This window comes from Arachis ipaensis, chromosome B7, assembly GCF_059453495.1.
Source record: "Arachis ipaensis isolate K30076 ecotype BB chromosome B7, ASM5945349v1, whole genome shotgun sequence".
In the NCBI taxonomy this organism is placed as follows: Eukaryota; Viridiplantae; Streptophyta; class Magnoliopsida; order Fabales; family Fabaceae; genus Arachis; species Arachis ipaensis.
In genome coordinates, this window is record NC_142442.1 from 81,727,190 (window position 1) to 81,737,578 (window position 10,389).

General features: G+C 39.3%; 1 non-coding gene across 1 annotated transcript; it reads right to left on the minus strand.

Annotated features, from left to right (window-relative positions):
• Positions 1-9,381: 9,381 nt before the first annotated feature.
• LOC148553146 (small nucleolar RNA R71) lies at positions 9,382-9,485 on the minus strand. Its single transcript, XR_015893251.1, has one exon. It is a non-coding gene; the product is annotated as a small nucleolar RNA R71 (small nucleolar RNA).
• Positions 9,486-10,389: the final 904 nt, after the last annotated feature.

Consider the following 10,389-nt stretch of genomic DNA (forward strand, 5'->3'; position numbering starts at 1 on the left):
AAGCATCTGATCAATGAATGGCAAGGGGTAATGATCCTTGCGAGTGGCTTGGTTGAGACGCCTATAGTCAATGTAAACTCTCCAATAATTCTGCACTCTAGTTGTTAGAAGCTCTCCATGCTCATTTCTTACTGTTGTGATTCCAGACTTCTTGGGCACCACTTGTACTGGACTGACCCATTCGCTATCTGAGATGGGGTAAATGATATCTGCTTCAAGTAGCCTGGTCACTTCTTTCTTGACAACTTCTAAGATGGTGGGATTCAGTCTTCTCTGAGGTTGATGGACGGACTTTTCTCTCTCTTCTAGAAATATTCTGTGCTCACAAACTTGAGGGTTGATGCCTACTATATCCACCAGGCTCTATCCAATTGCTTTCTTGTGTTTCCTCAGCACACTGAGTAACTGTTCTTCTTGTTGGGAAGTGAGTTCCCTTGCAATGATAACTGGAAACTTCTGCTTGTCCTCAAGATAAACATACTTGAGGTGTGGAGGGAGGGGCTTTAATTCTAATTTCTGCTCATGGTCAGGCTCTGGATTATCTAGAGCTGGTGATAATGGCAAAGTGCCTTCATTGTCCTTTGAAAATGTCCTCACACTTGGACCTTGTTCTGTGTACTTCTCTTCTAATTCCTCCTGGTGAACTTTAGCCACGGTTTCATCTATGATGTCACACTGGAAGATAGAATGATCATCCGGAGGGTGCTCCATAGCTCCATTTAAACTGAACTTTACCATTCTGCCATCTATTTCAAAAGAATAAGTTCCTGAAAATGCGTCCAGTTTGAACTTTGAAGTCTTCAGGAATGGTCTTCCAAGAAGGATTGATGATGGCCTTCCTGAGTCATTAGGGGGCATTTCCAGAATGTAGAAGTCAATGGGAAATGTGAGCCCCTTAATGCTCACTAATACATCTTCAGCAATTCCAACCACTGTAATAATGCTTTTATCTGCTAACACAAAATGAGCTGCCGACCTTTTTAAGGGAGGGAGCCTCAAAGTATCATATATAGACAAAGGCATTATACTAACACATGCTCCTAAATCACACATGCAGTCAGAAAATATCACACCTCCAATAGTACAATTAACCATACATGGACCTGGATCACTACACTTTTCAGGTATACCTCGCATTAAAGAAGATATAGAACTAGCTAAAGGAATAGTTTCTAATTCATTAATTTTGTCTTTATGTATACATAAATCTTTTAGAAACTTTGCGTATTTAGGTACCTGCTGAATAACATCAAAAAGGGGAACAATTACCTCAACCTTTTTGAATATTTCTACCATTTTGGGATCAAGTTCCATCTGCTTCCTGGACTTCCTTGCAATTTGTGGAAATGGAATAGGGAGGGCGTTTTCTGCAGCATCTGCATCCTTTGGTGCTTCCTTCTGTGGTTGGACTTCTTCTTCTTCAACCATGTCTTGTATGTCCTTTTCCTCTTTAGCATCCTCTACTTCCACCACCTCTTCAGCTGAGGCGTGTTCTGATGGGATTGGCTCCTCCTGATTCCTCTCTTGCAGTGTGGTTCCGGACCTTAGGGTGATGGCATTGATGCTACCCTTTGGATTGGGTAAGGGTTGAGAAGGAATTCCACTGGAGCTTGCATGTTGAGTGTTTGAAGTAATGGGTGATGCCAGCTGAGAGATGAGAGCTTGTATAGCGGATGCTAGACCATTAAGTAAACTCTCCACATTCTTTTGTCCTTGCACAATGGATTGAAGCACCTCATCACTCGGAGAGGAATTAGATTGAGTGATCTGCGGAACTTGTTGTTGGTTGTGCTGTGGTCCTTGGGACTGCCTCAGGTGAGGTACTCTGTAAGGCTGGTTCTGGTTCTGCTGCCTGTTGTTGTTATTATTCCACCTCTGATATCCTTGATTGTCTCTGCCTCCTCTGTTATTGTTGTCTCTCTCTCTCCAACCTTGGTTGGAATTGTCCTGCCATCCATGGTTGTAGCCGCCACCTTGATTGTATCCTTGGTTGGGGCGGTCATAGAAGTTATGAGTGGCTGCCACAGTGTTGTCTTCCTGTTGGAGCTACAGACGTTTATCAGTATAATGGCTATAATCAGCACAGATCCCGCACACTCTCTGTGGGACTAACTGTTGGCTTTGCTGTGCTTGTTGTTGACTCAACTGCATCTGCTTCAGTAAGTTGGTCATTTCACATATACTCTGAATCAGAGCATTAGTTTCCTTGCTAGAAGATACCTCTGCAACAACTTTTGACCGGCCTTGTTTCTGTCTGTGATTCCTAGTAGATTCAGCCAAGTCGCTGATCAATTGCCATGCCTCATCAGTGGTCTTGTACTTTTTCATAGACCCATTGCTAGCACTTTCCAATGTGGTCTTATCTTGAGGCATCATGCCCTGTGTGACGTAGCCGAGCAACAGTATCTTGTCAATCATATGGTGGGGGCATGCTTCCAGAAGGTTGTTGAAGTGCTCCCAATATTCGTAGAGAGTCTCAGATTCCTCCTGAACAATCATGGAAATGTCTTTCCTCAGTTTATCAGTAACTTTAGCCGGAAAGAATTTTTCCAAAAATTCTCTTCTAAGCGTATCCTAGTCAGAAACAGTTGCTGCGGGTTGAGTGTAGTACCACTCTCTCGCCTTTCCCTCAAGAGAGAACCGGAAAGCTTTTAACAGAATAGAAGTTTCATCTGCACCATCACGCCTGACAGTAGAACATGCTGCTTGGAAATCCCTAAGGTGCTTGATAGGCTCTTGAGCAGGTAAGCCATGAAACTTGGGCATCAAGTTGAGTAGTGCAGTCTTTATTTCAAAGTCTGTAGCCACTGCTGGAGGATGCGCTTGAAACGGTTGCATTGTAAAATCAGGGGCTCCAGCCTCCTGGATAGTAACTCTCCTAGGTGCTGTCATGTCATCTGCACGTAAATCAACCGAATTAGTAGAAAGGGGGCTTGTTTCTTCCTTACGTGACGTTTCAGATTCGCCCTCGGGGAGGACTAACCGACGCCGAGCTTGCCTTATACGTGAAATAGTTCTTTCAATATCAGGGTCAAATACTGGCAAGCTTGGATCAGGAAGTGAACGCGTCATTTAATGAAAGAAACATGCCGCTCATAGTAGCAAAGTAAAATAAAATGCAAATAAATAAATTCCAATCAATAACTTAGCACTCTATTGCAACTCCCCAGCAACGGCGCCATTTCGAAGAATGGAAGATTGACGGTTTAGAATTCAGAATAAATTTCCGTTACAAGTATAGTTTCTAAACCAAGCAATCATCCTTTCTTACAAACGTTTTGGTTGTCACAAGTAACAAACCCCTTTGAAATTGATAACTGAAGTATTTAACCTCGGGTCATCTTCTCAAGGAATTGTAGGGAGGTGTTCTTATTATTGGTTATGAGTCTTGTAAATTGGGGGTTTTGAAAGTGAGGAACAGGTAATTTAAATAACAAGAAAAATAAATTGCAGGAATTAATAAATTAATATCTAATAAAACTCTTGGCAAGGTATGAAAATTCGGAAGTCCTATCCTAGTTACTCTTATGAGAATTAAAGTTAATCCCACTTAGTTAACCTTTACTAAAGCAAGGGAAAGTCAAGTGAACTAATTAGTTAGATCCCCAAGTTCTAGCCAACTCCTAAGGAAAGACTAGAGTTAGTGGGATTCCAGTCAATTAGCAGACATAACAATCAATCACGATAAGGTTGATAACTCAAAAGCCTCCAGTTAATCAATTAAAGCCAAGAATGTAAAAAGCTAAATAAGAATCATAAATCTGAAATATCTCAATTGCATTAATAAGAGAAAATCCTAACATAAATGGTTCATAAGCCAATTTGGAAAAGAAGAGAATCAATAAGAAAAATAAGTAAACCAAAGTACTAGAATAAATAAAAGTAGAAGAGAAACTAAATTAAAAGAACATTGAACCTGTGATGGAGAAAAAATAATCCTAAATCCTAAAACTAAATCCTAAGAGAGAGGAGAGAACCTCTCTCTCTAAAAACTACATCTAATCCTAAAATTATGAATTATGAAAGCATGATGATAAATGGATGCATTCCCCCACTTTATAGCCTCTAATCTGTGTTTTCTAGACCGAAAACTGGGTTAAAAACAGCCCAGAAATTGCCCCCAGTGATTTCTGTTATGTTCAGGTCGCGGCAAAGTGACGCCTTCGCGTCGTCCACGCGTTTGCGTGGATTGCATTTTTGCCAGGTCATGCGTCCGCGTGATCCACGCGTTCACATCACCTAGCGTTGGGGCAGATATGACAAATTATATATTGTTGCGAAGCCCCAGACGTTATCTTTCCAACACAACTGAAACCATCTCATTTGGACCTCTGTAGCTCAAGTTATGACCGTTTGAGTGCGAAGAGGTCAGGCTGGACAGCTTAGCAATTTCTTCAATTTCTTGTATTCCTTCCACTTTTGCATGCTTTCTTTCCATCCTCTGAGCCATTCCTGCCCTGTAATCTGTAAAAACACTTAACACACATATCAAGGCATCTAATGATATTGAGAGAGGATTAATATTAGCAAATATAAGGCCAAAGAAGCATGTTTTCAATCATAGCACAAAATCAGGAAGGAGAATGTAAAACCATGCAAATAGTATGAATAAGTGTATGAAAGATTGATAAAATCCACTCAAATGAGCATAAGATAAACCATAAAATAGTGGTTTATCAGTCAGCTGAGTAAAAGAGTTACTAAAATCCCTCCTAGTACTCTCCTAAGTAATACAGAAGAGAATCCAAAGAGAAAGTGCAAGGCCATCAATATAACCAAGGTGGCCGAACCTATAGAGGAGGAAGAGGCAGTGATTTCCAGTGAGGAAGACCTCAATGGACGTCCACTGACCACTAAGGAGTTCCCTAATGAGGAACCAAAGGAATCTGAGGCTCATACAGAGACCATAGAGATTCCACTGAACTTGCTGTTGCCATTCATGGGCTCTGATGAGTATTCTTCCTCTGAATAGGATGAAGATATTGTTGAAGAGCAAGTTGCTCAGTATCTAGGAGCAATCATGAAGCTGAATACCAAGTTATTTGGTAATGAGACTTGGGAGGATGAACCTCCATTGCTCATCAATGAACTGAATGCCTTGGTTCAACTGAAATTACCTCAGAAAAAACCGGATCCCGAAAAATTCTTAATACCCTGTACCATAGGCACCATGAACTTTGAGAAGGCTCTGTGTGACCTGAGGTTAGGAATAAATCTCATGCCACTCTCTGTAATGGAGAAACTAAGGATCTTTGAGGTACAAGCTACAAGAATCTCACTAGAGATGACAGACAAATCAATGAAACATGCTTATGGACTTGTAGAGGATGTCTTAGTGAAGGTTGAAGGTCTGTATATCCCTGCTGATTTTATAATCCTAGACACTAGGAAGGATGAGGATAAATCCATTATCCTTGGAAGACCCTTCCTAGCCACGGCAAGAGCTGTAATTGATGTGGATAGAGGAGAGTTGGTCCTTCAATTGAATGAGGACTACTGATGAGCGGATGATTTATATGCTTTTTGGCATTGTTTTTAGTATGTTTTAGTTAGTTTTTATTATGTTTTTATTAGTTTTTTATTTAAAAATCACATTTCTGGACTTTACTATGAGTTTGTGTATTTTTCTGTGATTTCAGGTATTTTCTGGCTGAAATTGAGGGACCTGAGCAAAAATCTAATTCAGAAGCTGAAAAAGGACTGCAGATGCTGTTGGATTCTAATCTCCCTGCACTCCAAGTGGATTTTCTGGAACTATAGAAGCCCAATTGGCGCGCTCTCAATTGCGTTTGAAAGTAGACATCCTGGGCTTTCCAGCAATATATAATAGTCCATATTTTGCCCAAGATTTGATGGCCCAAATCGGCGTTCCAAGTCAGCTTAAGAATTCTGGCGTCAAAACGCCAGAACTGGCACAAAAGCTGGAGTTAAACCCCCAAACTGGCACAAAAGCTGGCGTTTAACTCCAAGAAAAGTCTCTACATGTGAAAGCTTCAATGCTCAGCCCAAGCACACACCAAGTGGGCCCGGAAGAAGATTTCTGCATTAATTACTTATTTCTGTAAATCCTAGGCTACTAGTTCTCTATAAATATGACCTTTTACTATTGTATTTTCATCTTGGTTCTTCGAGTTCCCTCTCTGGGGCCGAAGCCAATGAACACCATTATCACTTTTGTATTTTCAACGGTGGAGTTTCTACACACCATAGATTAAGGTGTGGAGCTCTGCTGTTCTTCATGAATTAATGCAAAGTACTACTGTTTTTCTATTCAATTCACGCCTACTTCTTCTCTAAGATATTCATTCGCACTCAAGAACATGATGAATGTGATGATTATGTGACACTCATCACCATTCTCACCTATGAACGCGTGCCTGACAACCACTTCCGTTCTACATGCAAACAAGCTTGAATGTGTATCTCTTGGGTTTCTAATCTAAGATTAGAACCTTCGTGGTATAGGCTAGAATTATTGGCGGCCATTCCTGAGATCCGAAATGTCTAAACCTTGTCTGTGGTATTCTGAGTAGGATCTGGGAAGGGATGACTGTGACGAGCTTCAAACTCGCGAGTGTTGGGCGTGTGACAGACGCAAAAGGATCAATGGATCCTATTCCAACATGATCGAGAACCGACAGATGATTAGCCGTGCGGTGACAGCGTGCGTAGAACATTTTCACTGAGAGGACGGAAAGTAGCCATTGACAACGGTGATGCCCAACATAAAGCTTGCCATGGAAAGGAGTATGAATGATTGGAAGAAGGCAAGCAGAGGTTCAGGAGGAACAAAGCATCTTTATATGCTTATCTGAAATTCCTACCAATGAATTACATAAGTATCTCTATCTCTATCTTTATTTTATGTTTTATTTATCTTTAATTATCAATCCTCCATAACCATTTGAATCTGTCTGACTGAGATTTACAAGATGACCATAGCTTGCTTCAAGCCGACAGTCTCCGTGGAATCGACCCTTACTCACGTAAGGTATTACTTGGACGACCCCGTACACTTGCTGGTTAGTTGTGCGGAATTGTGACAAAGTGTGATTCACGTTTGAGAGCTCCAAGTCTTTGGCACCATTGTTGATGATTACAATTTCGTGCACCAAGTTTTTGGCGCCGTTGCCGGGGATTGTTCGAGTTTGGACAACTGACGATTCATCTTGTTGCTTAGATTAAGTAATTTTACTTTTTATTTTCGAAAAAATTTTTTTAAAATACAAATTTTTTTTTCTATTTTGTTCTTCAGAGTTTTTAAGAATGAATTCTAGAGTTTCATGATGATCTGTTGAAGTTTGGCTGGCTGTGAAGCTATGTCTAATCTTATTGGACCGAGGTTTCAACTTATCATCACAAGAGCTTGTTGATTTCTATCAATTTTGCTGTTGTTAGCAATGATCTGCTAAAGCTTGGCTGGCCATTGGCCATGTCTAGTATTTTGGACCGGAGCTTTCATTGAAAGCTTGGCTGGCTAGTAAGCCATGTCTAATTCCTGGACCGGAGTCTTAGACTAGCATTGCAATGATTCCTGGAACTCTTATTAAAAATTTTGAACCCCTTTATTTTGTTTTCCACTCAATTTTCGAAAAATTACAAAAAAATTTATAAAACCATAAAAATCAAAAATATTTTATGTTTCTTGTTTGAGTCTAATATCAATTTTTAAGTTTGGTGTCAATTGCATGTCTTTATTCTTCTTGCATTTTTTGAATATATGCATTATGTTCTTCATTGATCTTCAAGTTGTTCTTGATGATTTCAGTGCTCTGATCTTTAATTTCTCTTATTCTGTGTCTTTTGTTGTTTCTTACATGCATTTTCAAATTGTTATAGTCCTTAGTATACAAACTTCTAAGTTTGGTGTCTTGCATGCATTGTTTATTTGATCTTAGTTGCATTTCTATTGTTTCTCATCATTAAAAATTCAAAAAATTTTTTTTCAAAATTGTGTCTTTTCAAGTCAGTAACACATAGAATTGAAGATTCAGAACATTCAGCAGAGGAATTACACAGAAAAAGCTGGGTGTTCAAAACGCCCAGTGAAGAAGGAAAACTGGCGTTTAACGCCCAAAAAGGTAGGATTTTGGGCGTTAAATGCCAGAATGGATACCATTCTGGGCGTTTAACGCCAGGATGACACTAGAGGGAAGATTTTGTTTTTAATTCAAATTTTTTTCAAATCTTCATAATTTTTCAAAATCAAATCTTTTTCAAATCATATCTTTTCAATCATATCTTTTCAAAATCAAATTCTTTTCAATTTTTTATTTATTACTATTTTCGAAAATCCTTGCTACAATTAATAATTTAATTCAAAATTTTCTAGTTGTTACTTGCCTATTAAGAAAGGATCAAAAGTATTAATTCTAGAATCATATCTTCTAATTTCTTGTTAGTCAAGTAATCAACTTTAATTTTAAAACTTTCTCTTTTTAATTTGATTTTCAATCATATCTTCTCAATCATATCTTTTCAATTACATCTTTTTCAAAATTAAGTTTCAATCATATCTTTTTGATTTCTAATTTCAAAATCTTTTTCAAAAATTACTTAATTTCTTTCCCAATCTTAATTTTCGAAAAACCTTTACCAAATTTTCAAAATTTCTTTTAATTATTTCAAAATCTTTTACTTTAATTTCAAAAATTCTTCCCCTCTTCTCACATCCTTCTATTTAAGGACTAACACTCCTCCACTATCAACAATTCAAACTCTATCCCTCTTGATAAGTTCGAATTCTTCTCTTTCTACCTCCTCCTTCTATTTTTATTTTCCTCTGACACCTCAAGGAATCTTTATACTGTGACATAGAGGATTCCATACTTTCTTCTTCTCTCTTTCATATGAGCAGGAGTAAGGACAAAGACATTCTTGTTGAGGCTGATCCTGAACCTGAAAGGACCTTGAAGAGAAAGCTGAGAGAAGCTAAAGTACAACTCTCTGTAGAGGACCTAACAGAGCTTTTCAAACAAGAAGAAGCCATGGCAGCCGAAAACACCAACAATGCAAGAAAGGTGCTTGGTGACTTTACTGCACCTACTCCTGACTTCTATGGGAGAAGCATCTCTATCCCTGCCATTGGAGCAAACAATTTTGAGCTTAAGCCTCAATTATTTTCTCTAATACAACAGAATTGCAAGTTTCATGGACTTCCATTGGAAGATCCTCATCAGTTCTTAGCTGAATTCTTGCAAATCTATGACACTGTCAAGACTAATGGGGTTGATCCCGAGGTCTACAAGCTTATGCTTTTTCCCTTTGCTGTAAGAGATAGAGCTAGAATGGTTGGATTCACAACCTAAAGAAAGTCTAAAATCTTGGAAAAAGCTAGTTAATGCCTTCTTGGCAAAGTTCTTTCCACCTCAAAAATTGAGCAAGCTTAGAGTGGAAGTCCAAACCTTCAGACAGAAGGAAGGTGAATCCCTCTATGAAGCATGGGAAAGATACAAGCAATTGATCAGAAGGTGTCCTTCTGACATGTTTTCAGAATGGAACATCATAGGTATCTTCTATGATGGTCTGTCTGAACTGTCCAAAATATCATTGGACAGCTCTGCTGGAGGATCTCTTCATCTGAAGAAGACACCTGCAGAAGCTCAGGAACTCATTGAAATAGTTGCAAATAACCAATTCATGTACAACTCTGAAAGGAATCCTGTGAATAATGGGACAAATCAGAAGAGAGGAGTTCTTGAGATTGATACTCTGAATGCCATACTGGCTCAGAACAAATATTGACTCAACAAGTCAATATGATTTCTCAGAGTCTGTTTGGAATGCAAGCAGCAACAGGCAGTACCAAAGAAGCTTCATTTGAAGAAGAAGCTTATGATCCTGAGAACCCAGCAATGGAAGAGGTGAATTACATGGGAGATTCCTATGGAAACACTTACAATCCTTCATGGAGAAATCATCCAAATCTCTCATGGAAGGACCAACAGAGGCCTCAACAAGGCTTCAATAACAATAATGGTGGAAGAAACAGGTTTAGCAATAGCAAGCCTTTTCCATCATCTTCTCAGCAACAGACAGAGAATTCTAAGCAGAGCCACTCTGACTTAGCAACTGTAGTCTCTGATCTAATTAAAACCACTCAAAGTTTCATGACTGAAACAAGGTCCTCCATTAGAAATTTGAAGGCACAAGTAGGTCAGCTGAGTAAGAAAGTTACTGAACTCCCTCCTAGTACTCTTCCAAGCAATACAGAAGAGAATCCAAAAGGAGAGTGCAAGGGCATCAACATGGCCCACACGGCCGAACTTGGAGAGGAGGAAGGGGCAGTGATCTCCACTGAGGAAGACCTCACTGGACGTCCACTGGCCTCCAAGGAGTTCCTTCATGAGGAACCATGGGAATCTGAGGCTCACACTGAGACCATAGAGA